This window comes from Astatotilapia calliptera, chromosome 9 (assembly GCF_964374335.1).
Source record: "Astatotilapia calliptera chromosome 9, fAstCal68.1, whole genome shotgun sequence".
In the NCBI taxonomy this organism is placed as follows: Eukaryota; Metazoa; Chordata; class Actinopteri; order Cichliformes; family Cichlidae; genus Astatotilapia; species Astatotilapia calliptera.
The window spans coordinates 30,572,770-30,592,315 of NC_137430.1; the positions used below are offsets into that span (position 1 = coordinate 30,572,770).

At 42.3% G+C, this 19,546-nt stretch overlaps 2 protein-coding genes and 1 long non-coding RNA gene across 12 annotated transcripts in view; 2 read left to right on the forward strand and 1 right to left on the reverse strand.

The window, feature by feature from the left end:
* Positions 1-19,546, reverse strand: part of LOC113028823 (uncharacterized) — a 270,569-nt gene that overhangs the window by 246,306 nt on the left and 4,717 nt on the right. For 2 of the 3 annotated variants that reach the window (XR_013911508.1, XR_013911507.1), the window contains 2 exons: positions 15,429-16,025; positions 11,585-12,278 (listed from right to left, as the gene is read on the reverse strand). The exons of the other annotated variant lie outside the window; for it this stretch is intronic. The gene's annotated coding sequence lies outside the window, so the exon portion shown is untranslated. The remainder of the gene's footprint in view (positions 1-11,584; positions 12,279-15,428; positions 16,026-19,546) is intronic. 3 annotated transcript variants of the gene reach the window in all.
* Positions 1-19,546, forward strand: part of LOC113029484 (uncharacterized) — a 126,181-nt gene that overhangs the window by 25,608 nt on the left and 81,027 nt on the right. The window lies entirely within an intron of this gene.
* Positions 3,773-6,043, forward strand: LOC145419321 (uncharacterized). 2 transcript variants are annotated; one of them, XR_003273423.2, is made up of 2 exons: positions 3,773-4,361; positions 4,466-6,043. It is a non-coding gene; the product is annotated as an uncharacterized LOC145419321 (long non-coding RNA). The 2 variants fall into 2 exon arrangements; XR_013911521.1 differs by having other exon boundaries at positions 5,418-6,043.

The window sequence follows — 19,546 nt, forward strand, 5'->3', positions numbered from 1 at the left end:
GATATTACCCAGCAGCTGAAATGCTTAGAAAAAGGTTTGGGTTTGAGGTAGAGCCATGTGGATTTTGTTCACAAAATGTGGAAAGTATTGATCATTTGTTTTTTTTCCTGCTCAGTAACAACTGACTTTTGGCAAGATCTAGTAGACTGGTTGAGTATAAGAATAGATGGGATGACCCCACTGACTCTAACACAAGTTTTATATAATAATGGTGATCCATCTAAGGAACTGTCCATGCTACACAAGGTGGTGATAATTATGGGCAAATACCACATACACAAATGCAAATGGCAAAGTAAAAGACCTTCCCTAACTGTATTGAAAATTGAATTAAAATCTTTTTTGTCATCTTTAGAATTACTGAGGGATTCATGTAAAGAGGCTGCTTTGATATGCGACAATGGGACTCAATCTCTATCCTTTTAATGATTGTGTTTTTGGTGTACTAAGTAAGCCACATGTATGTTAAAGTGTTCGCAGAAAGGAAACTGTTATATGTCATAAAAATGGCCTTCATATATTTATGTATATGTATATATGTGGGGTTTTTTTTTCCCTATTTCGTTTGGTTTCTTATTCAACCTTTTCAAGATGTTGTTGCACTAATTTTGTCTCCCAACGAGAGATTGTAATATGTGCATAAATTTAATTAAAGTATGAAAAAAAAAAACACGTGTAGATTCATCAGCCAGATGAAGTGTTTACTGACAATTGACAGTGATAGCGCACATCATCATCACTATTCCAGCAATCCTCTCCTCACAGACAAGCATAAACACACTCGACTATCGCTAAATCAGATTTAACACACGTTTGTAATGACGATAATTCAGTTTATAATAGGGTTTATTCGCACGGTCAGCAGGTGGCGGTATCCTCGTACACTGGGGAGTAAACTGCCATTAAACGAACAAAAGAAGAAGAAAACATCTGCACATGCGCGGTACGGATCGGGTAGACCCGATTTGTACGGTCAGACTTTACACATGCGCAGTAAGGATCGGAGAGTCCTGATCCGTAACGTTCTTTTTATTTTTCGTTTTTGTCTACATTGTACTGAAATGCTTCATTAATGCAAACATTTTAAGATATACTTGTTATTCTTAACATCTTAACAGATACTCTGACCCATAACTATCGAAAAACGCTACGACCGGAAGTAGAAACCTTTTGCGCATGCGGGGTACCGATCGGGTTTCCGGTACGGATCGGGTTTTTTGTTTTTTGTTTTTTTTTTTTAAATTAAACTTTATTTACAAACAACAGTTTAACATACAAGGCACCATCATTAATCCGATTATGTTACATCCTCGGTTGAGCATTATAGCAAAACAAACAAACAAACAAAACGAACAAAAAAAACCCAAAAACAACAACAATAAGCACAAAGTTAAAAGAGTTAGCACAAAAATAAAGAACAGTCATTGAAGGATTCGAACCAAAGGCAAAAACTAACGTGCAAAAAAAGGGCAGTCGTGATTATAAAATAGGGAGTTTTTTGTTTTTTTTAACATAGGTTAAACTCTTTAAATAAAACAACAAGTTTATGGGCTTTCTTGTTATTCACAAGTTTCAGCGATTTAGCCCAGAGTCTAAAGTCATTCAGCCATCTGTTTATACATGGTTTAGCTTTAAAGTATCTGCATTTGTGAATAAAATTTTTTCCCATTAACAAAATCGTCCTAATCAACAGGTCAAAATCTGCATTCTCAGCAAGTATTCCAAATTTTATTACTGTCACCGTCAAATGTGGTAACTGAATTCTCCTGGACTGCAGCCAGCTCCACATGTCAGTCCAGAAGGAGTGCACTGATTCACAGTTGAAAAACAAGTGATCCAGACTTTCAATATCATTTTCACAAAATGTGCAGGCGTTCACATCTAAATTAAATTTCCGTCTTAAGAATTCATTGGTTGGATAAACCTCATTAATGATTTTAAAGTGAACGGTACGAATCGGGTAGTGACAGTGACAACTCAGACGGAGTTACCGTTTCTTCCTAAGCGAGTAAAAGAGTGAATTTGGATGATAAAACAAACTAAACCACCGTCTGGATCGATATCTGCATCGATCTGCCCACCCTTGTCTCCTGGATCGTAGCCGAGATCAGCGTGAACCACGTGGGTCTCTGCTCCCTGATCTGTTTCCTGTGTTTGGAAAGAGTTGCAGCTTCATCGCGGAGTTTCTCTCGGTTTGTGGGCTCATCTAAAGGTAAGCACCGAGCTAACTTTACTGTGAGTTCAGTTCATGTTGAGTTTAGCTCCTGAATGAGGTCTTCTGCTGCTCTCCTCGGTGTCTGTTCACAGTTTATTGTGAACACGTTGAGAGAAGAGTGAGAGAGTGTTTGGAGAAAAACACCAACTAATCATTAGCTCAGCATGCTGGGAGAAGTTGGAGCAGAAAAGTCTTTTCATTGTCCCTGCAGCTGTTTTTCTGCCTGCACCAAACCTCTACAGCCTCATTTCTATTTGAAGTGATAACAGGAAATGGATGAGAGCGATCTGCTGCAGTATCAGGGTCACAATAAACTTTATTGTCCAGCTGCTGTGGATGAACACATGAGAGGAAGTGAACTCCTACAAAGTCTCATTTTAATGAGTCTGGCTGCTGTAAAGTGATGCACAGGAAGATGTTAACAAAAACTAATGAAACAGAGATGAAAGTAAACAGTGTTCATATTTGAAAGCACAGAGAATAAAAATATATTGTGGTGGTGTTAATTTCTCCCAATTCTTTCGATCTTTGGGCTGAAGGAAGGACAATACTCGGTGTATAAATGCTCAATCAACAATTACTTTATTACATACAGTTCAACACCTTTGAGCACAAACCATCCGGATGGGGAGACATGCATGCAGAGGGTCACAGCAAATCTCCAACTGGTGGAGGGTTACTCAAGCTCTTATAGCCTCTAGTGGCCCCCACCAAGTCGTAAAAGCCTAAACATTCACATTCTTTCTCTCTCTCAGTGAGTTATGACCTGTTTATCTGCTTCCAACAAGGGGTGAAGCTCCTGTGGAATGTGCTTTGTGCTCTCTGCACAAGGTATTCTCTTCTTAACTCAGCAGTATGAAATGTCATGAGACAGTGTAGCTCATTCACAGTAAATCAACAGTATAGGATAATACAAACCTATCTGATAAATCTAGTGATTCTCACATTCTTTTTAATTCAGCAGTATAATGCAAACTAGAACTACAGCTACATACTAATTATACTCTCTATAATAAGAAGTATGATGCTGCTTACAGCAGTATAATGATTCACTCATTTCGATTACAGGCATAGGATAACATATGATAGAATAATAATCTCACAGTGGTTAATGTGCAGCTCTTGGTGATTTGGGAGAATCATGTTTTTAATCATGTTGTGGATTGAATGTTGGGTTTTGTTTTATTTTGTCTACAGAAGTTTTTCCCACCTGTGATCGTTCAGATTGATTTGTTGGGTTGACTTGAATCATGTGAAGGTTTAAAGCTGCACTTCCCCCAAAAAGAATAAAGTATAATCGTGAAGAATGTAAAAATGTCTTCCTGTGTCAAACACAGCTGCAGTCAAAGCAGGAAGGAAAGCACTGAAACCACTGATCAAAGCTCATTAATCAAAGACTGCTGATCAATGGCCATGAGTACCATTCACAGAGAGTGAGTCACTGCAATCACAGCATTTGATCAATGAGCTTTAATTAGTGGTTTTTGGGGAATGGTGGAGGTGGTGGGACTGGGGGGCTGAAGGTGTGGAAAGTGTGGGGTGGGGGAGTGACAGGTCTGTCCCTGTTTGTGGAAACCACAGGAGGAGCTGTTCAGGCTGTTGCTGGGTGTGAATTGTTGATGGAGTCTTTAAACTTGTAGTTGCTGTTTTCCAGACTGAAGCAGAGTCGTTAGCTGAAAACTGGTTTTAGAGGTTCATTCAGGACACCTTCTCAGGCTCTTACAGCCTTACCTGTATCATAACAAAGTGTATAAACCCCAATCCACCTTTAACATGGTCCTTCTCCCAAACCTTCAAATAGGACTTTCTGGCCCTGTCATAGTAAAGGGCTGCTTAGAATATTAGAGCCAATGTCACAAAGTTCCTCCTGAAGTATAAGTGAGTGAGAGAGTTTCCTCACTTTGCAGCACAACACGTCTCACAAGATTTCTACAAGCAATCAGAGTGAAATTTGTACTTTGTGTTGTCAGATGAACATATGAGACACTTTGACTCTTCAGTGCAGTGTGGAGCCTAACAAAGATCTGTTTTGTGTCCCAGCTGATCAGCAGGAGGAGAAGAGTCTGACGGAGCAGCAGAGGAACATTTTCAGCCATCTGGACTCAGCTGAGTCACTACAGAGGAAACAATGAGCTCAACACAGGAGGTGAGGAAAATATCACAGTTTCACCAAATAATCAGTCACGTCTAAAACTCTCATCCTCCCAACCTGTTATATGACTGTGTTGTATATTATGTTGTTTTTTAGAGACCACAGCACATGTTAAAATAAGGAAGGTTTATTCATCAACATTATTAATAATCAAATGGACATTTGTCAGAGTTTTACCCCTGATACTGCTGGATAAACAGAAACTCACTCAGGAACGAGGTCACACAGAGCTCAAGTTTTCACTCGCGAGGGGGAAGCAGTTGTCTCCAACCCACTTCAACTTGCTTTTCCCCCTGCAGGTTGTTTTTATTGGTTACACACATGAATATTCATAAAGCTTGTTGCTGTATTACCTATGAGAAACTACTATAACTGGTTACAAAGTGATTGTGCTGTGCAAGCGTGATTATACATTGTGTGTGGTTATATGATGAGAGTGCAGCTCTCCCAGATTGTTGTTGGTAGAATCTGTTCTTCTCAAGGCTGCTTGTTCCCCTTATCAATGTCATGCATGTAGTCATATGCGTAGGTTACCTAGATAGCAAACAGAAGCATTCTAGCTTTCTAAATGGCATTGTGTAGCTTTTTAAAGGGCAACCTACAACACATACATTAAACCTAACAGTTTTTTCATCACCCCAAAAAATACACGTTCAAAGCACCACAACAGCAGCCCGATATCAGACAGAAGCTCTCAGCTGAGCTCTGTAGAGTGGGCAATTATAATGAAGCTTCATTATAATTTGTAGATTCAAGCTGCTCTTCACATTTTTGGCCAGCAGATGTCACCAAAGAGGACTGTGTTGAAAAGCTTTGAGTAATGAACCTTTTTCAATACAAGCTTCAGTGTTTCAGAAAGCTTCATTTGGCCATCACTGATATAAATAATATTATAGAAATGATCAGAGGAGGCAAAAGTACATTTACTCTATACTTAAGTAGAAGTACAGATGCTCTATTGACGACTCTGCAATAGTCGGTCTCATCACTGATGGGGATGACAAGGAGTACAGAGAACTGACCAAAGGTTTTGTTGACTGGTGCCAGCAGAACTACCTCCAGATCAACACTAGTAAAACCAAGGAGCTGGTGGTAGACTTCCGCAGGCACAAACATCCCCCACTGCAACCACTCAACATTCAAGGTATGGACATTGAGACTGTGGACAGCTACGGGTACCTTGGTGTTCATCTGAACAATAAACTGGACAGGTCTCATAATTCAGACGCCCTCTACAGGAAAGGGCAGAGCTCTGTTCTAGGATGCCCTCTGGACCCAGTAGTGGTGGTGAGTGACAGGAGAATGGTGGCTAAGCTGTCATTCCTGTTGGACAACATCTCCCACCCCATGCAGGAGACTCTGACGGCACTGAGCAGCTCCTTCAGTGGCTGCGGCACCTACGATGTGGGACGGAGAGATTTCGCAGGTCTTTCCTCCCCACTGCCATCAGACTCCACAAGAAAGACTTCAACTGACCAAGCACACACATCCACACATGTGGATTCGATTGTATGTAGTATTTTATTTCATTCTATTCTATTGTGTACAGTATCTCATGGATGTATTATTCCAGTGTTTTTTCTTAAAATTTTCTATGCAACTTTGCACTGTCCACTGCTGTAACAAAACAAATTTCCCACACGTAGGATTAATAAAGGTTATCTTATTTTATGCAACCAAGACTACATATCTCCCATACTGGCATCCTTACACTGGCTGCCAGTTAGGTTTTGAATTAATTTTAAGATTTTATTATGTGTTTTTAAGGCGTTGCATGGGTTAGCACCCTCATACCTATCTGATCTTTTAAATTGGTTCGCTCCTGTAAGATCACTGAAGTCTGTGGATCAGATGCTCTTAGCTGTCCCAAGGTCCAGATTAAACATAGAGGATAAGAAAGGTCTGGCCTCTCTTATCTGGAAACAAAATTAACAAAATTGATTGAAAAACCTGTTGCAAAAATTCATTTTCGTTTTGTTTTGTGAAGCTACAAACTGATGAACTAGATTACTGGTAGAATGATGTATAGAATGATTTAGAATGATGTTTTTTCTACAGTTGACAGGCTAACAAACCCTCCTGTGTCAGTGGCAGCTGAACTTCATTCGACCATGACCTGCAATGACTTTGCCAAATTCTTCACAGAAAAAATCCAAAAGATTAGACAAGCAATTGGTACATCAACAGCAGATTCAGGATATGTACTGTGTCCACTGAAAAACTGTTTAAACACTAGAGGTGGGAATCACCATACATCCCGCGATACGATATTATCACAATACTTAACGCACGATACGATATTATTGCAATTTTTTAAAATATTTTGCGATATTCAGATTCTGTACATAAAGGTAAACTTTATCAATATTCATTTTATCTAATATCAAAGTCTCACACTCAGTCTTTCTCTCATTTCAGTCAGTTTTATTGTTGACAAACTGAACGGTTTGTATTACAGTCTAGTCCAACTTAACTGAATGCAACAATCTGGTACAATTATAGCTATTCTGAACTATGCAATTTATGAAAACTATGCAGCCCATTCAGCAACTGAAGAATTTGAAAGTAAATTAAAACAAAATATAATTTTACATTAAGTAAAAAAGTTTTAAACTTAATTAAAATAAAACATGTCTTAAATTAAAATAAGTAAACTGTCATGTTTATTGCTGCCAAAAAAAAAAGTTAAACACATTTGGACAGTGAAGGAATGTCAGGATTCTTGCTCAGAAAAAGGAGCTGATCAACATGCTCTGAAGTAAGAGCATGTTCCAGTCCACAAAAACTTTTTTTGTAACAAAATATCGATTTCTGCTGTCCCTGTATCGATACATTATTAGCAAACAAAATATCACGATGCTACACAGTATCGATTTTTTCCCCCACCCCTATTAAATACCATCAAACAGTTTCACCCTATTAACAGCAAAGACCTGGAGGACATCTTAGGTCAACTGAACTCCTCCTCCTGCTGTTTAGATGTCCTGCCAACAGGTTTTTTCAAAAAGGTCTCAAAGAGTCAGACGTGTTACAGATCGTCAACTTTTCTTTAATGTCAGGTGTGTTTCCAGAACCACTAAAAACTGCTGTAATTAAACCTATACTAAAAAAGGACAATCTTGACAAGACACAAATGAACAACTACAGGCCGATCTCAAATCTCCCATTTTTAAGTAAAATAATTGAAAAGCAGTTTCTCAACAGCTCAATTACTTCTTAAAACAGAATAACTGCTATGATGCCTTCCAGTCAGGTTTTAGACAGAACCACAGCACTGAAACCACTCTGACCAAAGTGTTCAATGACATATGTCTGAATACAGACAGTGGAAAAATGTCAGTCTTAGTTTTACTGGATCTCAGTTCAGCATTTGATATAGTTGACCACAACATATTACTCAAACGACTGGAGAACTGGGCAGGTCTTTCAGGACTGTACTAAACTGGTTCAAAACATACTTAGAAAACAGGAAATACTTTGTATCAATAGGTAACTTCACATCTGAGCAGACAAGTATCACATGTGGAGTTCCCCAAGGTTCCCTCTTGGGACCCCTTCTGTTTAACATTTACATGCTCCCACTGGCACAGATTATAAAGCACAACAAAATAAACTGTCATAGCTATGCAGATGACACACAAATATATATCACAATGTCACCAGGAGGCCCTGTACAGGCTCTTGGTAAATGCATTGAGGAAATTAATGACTGGTTGTGCCACAATTTTCTCCAGCTAAACAAAAACAAAAGTGAGGTAATAGTCTTTGGTGCCAAAGAAAAACGATTACAGGTCACCAGAGAACTTCAATCTATACACCTAAAAACCACAAACCAGGCGAGAAATTTGGGTGTAGTGATGGATGCAGACCTAAACTTAGAAAAACACATTAAGACAATAACAAAATCAGCTTACTATCACCTCAAGAATATATCAAGGATAAAAGATCTGATGTCCCAACAGTGCATGGAAAAACTAGTCCATGCATTCATCTTTAGTATGCTTGATTACTGTAACAGCATCTTTACAGGTCTACCTAAAAAATTCAGTCAGACATCTACAGCTCATTCAGAACTCTGCTGCTCGAGTCCTCACTAAGACCAAAAAAGTGGACCACATCAGTCCAGCTCTGAGGTCTTTACACTGGCTGCCTGTCCGTCAGAGGATAGACTTTAAAGTCCTGATGCTGGTCTATAAAGCTCTGAATGGTTTAGGACCAAAATACATCAGTGACCTCCTGACCCAGTATGAACCTTCCAGATCCCTCAGGTCATCTGGATCCGGCTTTTTATCAGTTCCCAGAGTCAGAACCAGACACGGAGAAGCTGCATTCAGCTTTTATGCTCCATATATCTGGAACAAACTCCCAGAAAGCCTCAGATCAGCTGAAACACTGAGTTTATTTAAATCCAGGTTGAAGACTCACCTATTCTCAGCTGCATTTGAATAAAACACCAAATCCACACTTTTAAGCTTAAATTTCAAAACTTACATTTTAACTACTGATTTTATCTACTGTTCTGATTTTATCGACTGTTTTTTAATCAATTTTAAATCATTCTTTTTATTTGTTTTTGTTTTTGAATGTCTCTGTAAAGCACTTTGAATCACCTTGTTGTGGAATTGTGCTATATAAATAAACTTGCCTTGCCTATAAATGAAACATGGTTTGCCCTCTTATGCATATTGTAAAGATGTATCATGACTAGTAATGTGGGATACCACTGATTTCATTTCTGATTCGATACCAAGTAAAATTCAGGCTGGTATCGATGATACTGAACCGATACTGATACTTTGTACAAAAAATTATTTTATTTATTGTATCTTCTATTGTATCTCCAATTTTAGCGTCATCATGATTACAGGACATCAGACTACTTGTTCTTATCACTTAATAATGCAGAAGTCATCATATAATAAAAAAACTTAAGTGGTGCGCTATTTGAACACTTTGCCTGCCTGCAGCATTAAAGGACTCCGCGAGAGACGTCTGTCTCGCCCTAGCAGCACCTGTCCTCTCCACTTCAGTTCGCCTCAACATACACTCATCATATCCTGCGATATGATTTACTCTCAGGTGTTTGACGAGGTTAGTGGAGCTGCCATGACACCTCACTTTCTTACCACATGAATCGCAAACCATGTCTCGGCTGTTTGTGGGGATAAAATACGTCCGCAGATGACCCCAGTTATGCTCAGCCATTGTTGTGAGTGCGCACGCCAGGCTCTGCGACACATTTATACAGCCGTATTTCAAACATCACTATGAAAGGCGGAAGAGGAAGTAGTTCCTTCCAGTGTAGACGATCCAAATGGTATTTCTTTATTTTCTTTCCACTGTGTTCCTCTTAATGATGAACTACAAATTTACCCTAAATTACTAAAATATCGATATTTTAATATGAGAATCGATTCTAGAACATAAGTTACTGGTATTTGAGGAATCAATATTTCAGTATCGATCCACGCATCACTAATAATGATTTATTATGCCTCCTTTAAGTTCAATAATTACTATGGCTGTGTCTGTGTCCCAATTAAGAGACTGCACGTTTGAAGTACGCGCACTACGTACGGTGCGTACTATAAGTACGAGAAGTGCGGAAGTGAGAGGCTTGTGAAATGGGACGGTATACGCTTCGTCGCGCTGTTCAGGTTGCCTAGCAACCATAATACTAACCGCGAGACACGTTACATACAGCTTTGTATATACGACAACGAAGCGTGCACCGGACCACGCTTGATATTTGGGGAAATTGACGGCGCATTTGGAGTATGCATTTGAAGTACACTTTGAATTGGGACAGCCGTCGTCGCGTGGCGGTGACGTAACTGCACTTAAAATGCGTACTTCAAGCGTACAGTCTCTTAATTGGGACACAGCCTATGTCCTCTGCCTCATGTAATTAGGAGCTGGTGTGTAGGAGCCATTTTTCTTGTTTCCCTGTCCTTATCACCACTAGAGGGTTGTATTTCATTTTATGTACTGGTTATGGCAGAGGTAGGTACAGGGTTATTTAAGGTCAAGGGTAATTCTGTCCAGGTGTTGCTGATGAGAAGGGGCAAACCATTTCCTACTGTGCTTAGTCTAGTTACTTGTTGTCTGTGTTTAAATGGAAATTCAAATGGATGTTGCAAAGGAAATAAAAGTCCCCTTAGGACCCTTCCTTGATTCAGTCTTTCCCTTGTCATGTAAATGGTCTCCTTGACTCTGGTCTCAAACAGGCGTTCCTCCCTGTCCAGGATGTGTACCTGTGTTCCTGGAGGACAGGCGGGTCCACGGACCAGTCCACAGCTGAACACCGTACTTGGGTTCAACTTCCAGTGAAACTGAGGCCACAGCTCAGGACAATAGAAGATTGAAAAATGCTGCCTGGTCTAATGGGTCTCAATCTCTGCAACGTTCGGCTTTCAGAATTTGTCTTAAACACCATAAAAGCATGGATCCATCCTACCTTGCATCAGGAAAACGTTGATGAACTCTGAGCAAATGAAACCACAACTTTAAAAAAACGAATTCCCAAAATTAATTGTTTCGACATCTTAAACACAAAATCATAAGTTTTAATACCTACAGCAAGTTTAAGGAAAAATACAAGATTTTAAAGATGTTTCAAATTTTTCTCAAATATAAAACAGCAGATGGAACTTACATGCATCTTCTATGGGATTGTCTAAAAATATCTAAATTCTGGCTCTGCATCAACAAGGAAATGAACTTGATACTAAACTGTAAGATCTGTAAAGATCCGGGTCAATTCTTACCACAGTTGCTGCCTCTGAATAAAAATCTGGACAAAAGAGATCCACATTATTAAATAAGCTTATGTTTAATGTCAGGAGATGTGTTATTGAACTGGATTATGGAGCAGCCCCCCTACTGTAACTCAGTGTTACAAGGAAATTTTTCATAACTTTCAGGTCAGATTTTAAATAAGCTGCAGGAACCCTGTTCAGTGTGAGTGGAGAGCAGCCAAGTCTCCTCCTCTGATAAACCTCCATCTGTGCCACTGAAAACAGATCATCAGACTCTGACTGTAAACATGTTTCCATTTGTCACTTCAGCCTTTACTCTGAAATACAGGAAATGAAATCACAGCTCAAACTTCTTCATCCAACTGCTGGAACAAAGCGAACCACTCGACATGAACACTGAAGCAGAACAGTTTAGAAAGCTTAAAATGAGACTAGAGAACCATTTTCATTCATAGTTGCCTCATCAGATCTTTACAGGAGATTCACTCTGAACTCTGTGGAGCCTGATCTCAAGGGTTTTGAGTCTGACCCTGAAACCAGAAGAGGATCTTTCTGTCTCTTTAGATTCACTGTGATCCAGTGATGGAAGTGATTTCAGCCCTGAGTGATCACGCTGATGTTTGCACAGAGCAGACAATGAGGTGAATGTTTTGGCACATTGGTAACAGTGAAACAGTTTATTAGTAACGTGGGATCGTTTGTGTTCGGAGTATGAACTGAGATTCCTGAAGCTCTTGTCACACTGGTCACAGCTGTAGTTTCCTTCCATGTGTGCACGTTCATGATAGTTACGATTAGCTGATTGTGAGAAGCTTTTGTCACAGTATCTGCACTTGTATGGTTTCTCTCCTGTGTGGACTTGTTTGTGTGTTTTAAGCCCACTTGCAGTAATGAAAGATGACCCACACTGATCACAGATGTGCTTTTTAACCCCACTGTGAATGAGTTCATGGCGTTTTAATCCACTTGATGTGGTGAAGCTTCTTCCACATTCTTTGCAGTATTTCAGTTTGTCTCCAGTGTGTTTACGTTGATGTGTTTTTAGGGTGTATTGGTGACTGAAATTTTTTCCACAGAGGTCACAACGAAAGTCTTTCCCACCACCACAGTGATGACAGGGTTGAGAACTGGATCCATCTGTGTCGCTCTGCTTCTAAACAAAGACACAAAGACAGTGTAAGTCAGTCCTTCACCATTTTTATCCTGAACGTCGCCTGAAATAAAGAGCGAATAAAAAACAAAATCATAACTGAAATGAAAATCTGAATAATCACTCAGAGCTGCTTTTTCAAGGCATCTTCCTTGGGGGGCTCAACCCGGGGTAGCGGTCATGTCCGGTTGGGGGCTCTGTTGGCTCTCAGGTGACTGTTTCCTCGCGGCTGCGTGCAGCGGGGCTAGGGGAGGGTCTGTGCTGACGGACGTGGGTTACTGACCTGGTGGCCTGGCTGCCCCTGGGTGGGTCCGGGATGGGCGTGAGGTTCTGGGGGCGCTCCGTCTCCGGGCTGGGGCCCGGGCCGGGCCTCGGGGGCTTGGGTCCTGGTTGGTGTGTTGCCGGGGTTGTGGGCGGGTGGGTGCATGGGGGCCCAGCCCTGGAGCAGGGTGCCGCCGGTGCGTCGAGCCACCTGGGGGGCTCTTCAACTGGTGGGGGAGATGGTCACATCTGCAGGAGCTTTCCTCTCTTCAGGGACTCTCTCTGCAGGAGGGGGAGATACAGGAGAGGTGGAGGAAGATCTCAGCCTGGGCGTTTACTGTCTTATGTAGTCTGGAAGATGAGTGGATGGTGGGGTGGGTGCAGCTTTTTCTGTGGTGGGGTTGGGTGAACTGTCCCGGGCTCTGTGGGGCCGGGAGGCGCTGCTGCACTGGGCCCCGGTCTGGATGGGCCTGGGCCCTCTTTCTCTGGCGGGTCGCGGAGTGTGGGAGTGCCTACTGGGGTCAGCGGGGGAGCTGGCCCCAGGGAGGGGTTACCTGCCCCTCCCTTCCTTCCCTCCCCATCTCCAGCTGCCTCCCTCTTCCCGCTCCACCACAACCACCCACACATGCAGGGCCTTGGAGTAGGGGTATGTCACCAGGGTGCAGAGGAGGCTACCCCCCCCTCTGTCCCCTTCCGGCTGCCTCTGCCTCAATTTTATCCCACAACTTAGACATTCACATTATTCACACTCTCATTACACATACATATAGGATCTTAGGGGTGGGCACAATCACGGAGTCCAAATTACCATCAGGGTGTACACCTCACCCCTGGCGTCGTTGCCCACCTCTCAATTTTAAATACACTTAGTCATTGAGAGCTATCAGGAGGGACTATGCGCTTACCTGCTGCTCTCTGGCAGGTAGCTCCATGCCCTCCTGGGTTTTAATTGCACCTTAGAACACACATGCATCAACACTACAATGAGCGGGTGGAGGGAGGTTTGGAGTCTTCTCCCACCCCCATTCTCTGCGGCCTGCTGGAGCGGGAGGGCTAGGAGGAGTTGGCCGTCCGACTGCGGTCTGGAGTGTGGGGCCTCCCTGCTGCTACGGAGTCGGGGTGGTCTGCCTCTCCCCACCGCAGGGAAAAGGGTAACACCACCTGGGTCTGGGTGCAGTTCCCCCCTCCAGGGGCAAGGGTACCTAGACCCGGTTTGTAGAGTACGCTTGGGGAGTGTGATCGTGTGTACAGCGTCTCTTTATGTCTGTTTCCACGTTGGTTGAGTGTGGAGTAAGTGCATATGAGAGCATGAGGGTGGGAATGGATGTTTGTGTCTGTGTGTGCCTGTATGTCTGTGTCTATATGTCAGGTTGGGTATCAGACACCACCTCTCTGGGGACACCTCAGGCCCTCCAAGGTTTGGAGGCATATCTCCACCCACCACCACTTCCCCTGCCGGTGGCGGACTCCCTCAGGTGTCGGTGCGTTGGTGGTTCTTTGTGTCTGGGGGTGGGCGCCCAGGTACACACCGGCTCACTCCTTGGCGGCCGCTTATCGGGGCCTGGAACCTGGGGCTCGCTTGGACCACTTCGGAGGTGGGGTGCCCCCGGCCTCTCGGCCTGGGGCTCGGTCACTCAGGCACAGCTGGCTGCCGGCGAAGCTCACGGGCGCGTCACTGCAACTCCCCCTGGCTTCTGCTCCGCGGCTGCTGAGTGAGCCCTCATCTGGGACTCTCCTCAGCTCTTGCTGGGACAGTGGCGCGGCTGCCCCTCTGTTGGTCTTCCATGGTTTCTTGTGTTCTGGGGGCCTCTGGATGTCTGGAGTTTTGATCTCCTCCATACCTGCTTCATACCCTGGAGGACGGGGCTGTGGCCCCCCCACACTCCCTAGCAGATCGTTACATGGAGAAACCTTTGGAATACAAGCGCGCTGATCCACACAGGTATGCACACGGGTGTTCACTGCTCGTAGACTTAAATTACACCTTTCTTGGCTACTACTTCGAAGCACATCTGTCCTGCGTGCTGCACAACAACATTGAATATTTAGTATTTACTGCTGTTTACACTTAGCTAGATTAATGCGATGGTGTTGTGTTTAGTATGTTGCTTTGTTTTTTTTGTCTTTTTTTGCTTGTTTTCTATTCTTCTCTCAACAGGTGATCCAGGAGATTTTTATTTTTTTTCTCCCCCCCTTTCTCACTGTCCCTCTCCCCTTCTGTTTTTCCTTTCCTTCCTCTTTCTTTCTCCCTTTCCTATCCCTCACTGATGTCTGTCCCGTCTGTAACATCTGAAAATAAAATATAATAAATAATAAAAACAAAGATCGACCAAATGGACCAATACGGCAATGCCACGAAGATCCATTTGGCAAAGTAAATCCACTGGGTATCCTTGTTGGTCTTCAGACAACAATTCTGATGGTTAAAGAACCAAATGGGACAGGCAAAAAAAAAAAAAAAAAAAAAAGAGCTGCTTTTTCATGCAGTAGAATTGACGAAACATTAGAATCAGTGAGCTGCAAGCTTTCAGCCCCGACCGTGTCCGTGCTGTCAGGTGAGAAGGGCGACAACTCACTGATTCTGATCCGCGGGTCGGCGCTTTGTGTTTACGTCTTTGTGCAGAATCCGTGTACCTGCTCTCATTTACTGTTTGGTGGTTGTCAAAATTTTGTAAGGTTTCAACTGAGATTCGGGGCTTTTCGAGCAAAATAAAATTATATTAAAAAAATCGATTCAGAATTTTAATGAATTGATGTCACGTTATCCAAGCCAGAATTGATTTTAATCAGTAAATTGATTATCAAAACCCACCCCTAGCTGAGACAGTTTAATGAGCAGAGTTGTTCCAAACAGTCAGGCTAAAATGACAAGATAAAAATATAAATACATACCTCAGAGTAACTGCACTTGGAGAGTCTCTTTCTAGTGTGGATCTGTTGGTGTAGTCTCAGGAAATGTGGAGCTTTAAAAGTCTTCTCACACAGGTCACATTTATAAGGTCTCTCCTCAGTGTGGGTAAACATGTGGCGTTGTAACTGCTTGTTGGTTATAAACTGTTTGCTACACTGATCACAGCAGTACACATCATGTCCGGTGTGAATGCGTAGGTGTGTATTTCGGTTCCCTAACCGGCTGAAGGTTTTCCCACAGATGTCACAGCTGTATGCCTTAATTCCAGAGTGGGTAACTAGATGACTCTGTAAGTGGCCACTTTGAGTAAAAGCTCTTCCACACTGATCACAGCTGTACGCTTTAACTCCACTGTGGATGAGTTGGTGGTTTTTTAGGGAATCCTTCCTGAAAAAACTCTTTCCACACAAGTCACAGCTGAACGGTCTCTCTCCAGTGTGGCTGACCTGATGAAGTTTCAGGTGACATTTGGAAATAAAACCCTTCCCACACTCGTCACAGCTGTATGTTTTCTCTCTCTTTCTTCTGTGAGGTTTGTCAGCCTCCTAAGAGCGCTGACTTCTCGCTCCATGTTGGTCCTGCAGTGACAGAGATACAAACAGAGGCAGTGAGTGAAATGCAGTCGTGGAACAAACTCAACCTTCAAACTCCCTCCAACCCGTTTTGCCCCACTGGCAACAATTGTTGCCAAAGTTTATCACTGTCATTTTCGACTCACAATAAAAAATCTCAAAGGTACTAATGCAACTTTTTCCACTTATATGCTAGTAGACAACTTAGACAAAGGTTTTGATTTTTAAAAAATCGTTTCCAAGTGCTTCCTATCGCATGACATCATCTGCTTCCCGCTCTTTCTGGCTGAAGACATGGCGGATGCAAATCATCCTGGAAAGAGGTAATTTTCATAAATTTCTTATGACTTTCCCCCCAAACATATTTATAATTATTTAATCATTCAAGTCTCTAGAGTAACCCTCCCCAAAAAAAATTGTACCTAGGATAAATATTTTTTTGTTCATGGGCTTATTTCTGTGAGTGGCAACAAAAGTTGCCAGTGGGCACATAGCATGTCGCTAACTAAAGGAAAACACTGTCTGCAGGATTGCTCCTAATTTACTTATTTAAAATTGTAGAATGATGTACAATGGCTCATTTTAGTCCTTTTAGAATAATTCCTAGCTAAATAAATTCACAGGTATTCAAGGCCTCTGTGTATAGGATTTTTATACATTACCATACATCATTTTCTTGCTAGCTAAAATTCGCTTGCTAGCTAACATGTATGTTGTCCTTTCCTTAGGTACACCGTAGCAGAGATCCTGGCCATGCTGCAGGACTCTGAAACTGTGGCGGACATCACAGTTGTGCCTGAGTCAGAAATGCACGCACATGACACAGACTGTGACAGTGACCAATCTGATGATGAGGCCACTGGTGACCATAACCGACAGGAAATTCAAAAAAATCAAAATTGCGGCCAAAGCACCAGCACAAGCCAACAAAAAATATCAGATCCCTCGCTATGTCCCCAAAGAACATGATCCTGGCTTCACATCAGATGATCCAGTGGATATCTTCCTCACATTTTATCCCAAGTCCCTCAGAGATGTCACACTGGAAATGTCCAATCTCTACGCTGAACAAAAAGGGAAAACGCTCAACCTGACTGAGGATGAACTTCTTACATTCTACGGTATTCTGTTGATCAGTGGATACAACACAGTCCCAAGGCGGCGTCTTCTCTGGTCAGACGATTGTGATGTCAGCAACAATGCTGTAAAAGATGCCATGCGGAGGAACAGGTTTGATGAAATTATGTCTTCTGTTCATTTAGTAGACAACATGAAGATCACAGCTGACCCGTTCTTCAAGGTGCGTCCCCTTTTTAAGCATCTAAATGACATCAACAACGCAATCCCGATAGCAGAACATGTGGCAGTAGATGAGATGATGATTGAGTATTTTGGAAGGCATGGGTGCAAACAGTTTATTAGAGGGAAGCCTATTCGTTTTGGGTATAAAATATGGAGCTTAGCATCCTCCTCCGGGTTTGTCCATCAGATGGAGCCATATGTAGGAAGCCACACACATCTGGTGGAAACTGGACTTGGTCAGGGTCCAAGTGTGGTTCTTGGCCTGGCAGAGAAAGCTGAAGTGCCACCTGGAGTCAAGTTTTACCACGACAACCTCTTCACAACCCTGTCCCTGGTGGATGAGATGACCCTGAGAGGCTATGGCAGCTGTGGCACGATGCGACAAACTCAGCTCCATAACGTTCCCTTCACAGCACCCCAGACCTTCAAGAAGACACCCAGAGGAGATGCTGAGTATCTGGTTGAGGCAGAGAAGCTGATTGTAAGGTGGAATGACAACAGCGTGGTCACCGTGGTGTCGAACATGGAGAGGGAGTTCACCGAAACTGAGGCGAAGAGATGGAATAAACAGAAGCGGACTATGGACAAGGTCAGACAGCCCAAGTGTATCCAGGACTACAACACACACATGGGAGGAGTGGACCTGCATGACCAGTTTGTCAGCCGCTACAGAGTCAACATCCGGTCCAAGAAGTGGTGGTGGCCATGCTTCAGCTGGGCCCTGAACAGTGCCATGGTGAACAGCTGGTGCTATTACAGGTACACAAGGCTGTATGTTATTTAGTGATATCACAATCGAGTTGGTGATGTTTGACTCGAGGTCATCGCTAGTGCTCTTCGGTCGACAAGAGCAACAGTGATGATATCCAGACCAACATCACAAACTCAAGTGTGATATTGCTTTTACAGAACATTCTACATATGGGGCATGACGTTGTAGAAAGGATGAAACGATGCACATTCATGCATCTATCATGCTTGTTTTGTCATTCATTTAGGTCCTGGAAAAGCGGGGAGAAGGATCTCCTCTCCTTCCAGAGGCTGGTAGCCCAGACCCTCCTCCTGCGCCATGGAACAAAGCCAAGTAGGCAGGGCAGAAGATCTTCAATGGCGGTGGCGATAACTGATGCCACCAGGTTTGATAATTTGAACCACTGGCCCTGCAACACTGGTAGCAGGTACAAGCGATGCAAGAACTGCGGCGGACGCACATCATTTGCGTGTGGAAAGTGTGATGTGCCACTACATGTGGAGTGCTTCAAGAAGTACCACACTGAGTAGAACATGCATGAAAGATGATGGAATGTATGGGAAGAAATATGTTATATATGTATATATGTTTTTAGAGGTTCTAAGAAAAAAATGTTTGTTGAGTTTTTGAGTATAAAAAAATTGAGAATAAAGAAATCAGTTCAAATTGTTTGATGTTTTGAATTTTATACAGGGGGAACCTGAGGCTCCACCTTTTTGTTATTATTTATTATGACTATATTATTATTTTGTTCTTATTATATTATTATTATTACTTCTCTATTATTATTATTAGGTGACATTTGACCTAGTGACAAGCTGTGTGACTACTGGCAACAATTGTTGCCAGTCATAAAAATGCTATTTTCTTCAAAAAAAAGTACAAAATGGAAAAAATAAATACATAACATGATTCAGAGGGACTCAACTGATAAAATGATATGCCTTACAACTCTGAAAAAAATCTGGGCACAAACGGGTTAACACTAGCTTTAAACCTGAAGGTGGAGTGTGGCACCGAACACCTTAAAGGTCTCTTATCCCCACCTGCTGGTAGTTCTAACACATTACATCCAACCTGGTGTTAAAAATAATTCATGACTGTTCAAACACTCTAAAATAATCTTTTCCTTATTTTCCTTACTTTTACTCCCCACAGAAAAAAAGACTTTCTACTCATTATATTTTCAAAACAGACTTTTTACTTTTGGTTTCAAACATCAAACTGATTTGAGCCTGAAAAGCAACACATGAAAGACAATCCTGATCGTGTACTAATCACCAGGGTTTGAAACATAAAAAGAGATGAAAGAGGCAAAACTGTGAGTCATAGTCAGGAGTTAAAGTGAGACGTTGTTCTTCTTTCTTTTTTGCACAGCACCTGAACAAACAGGTAATTTCAAATGCAGCGTTTCTATCAACAAACATCAGCAAACACACAAACTGTTTGTGTGCAGTTTGTCTCACAGTGTATT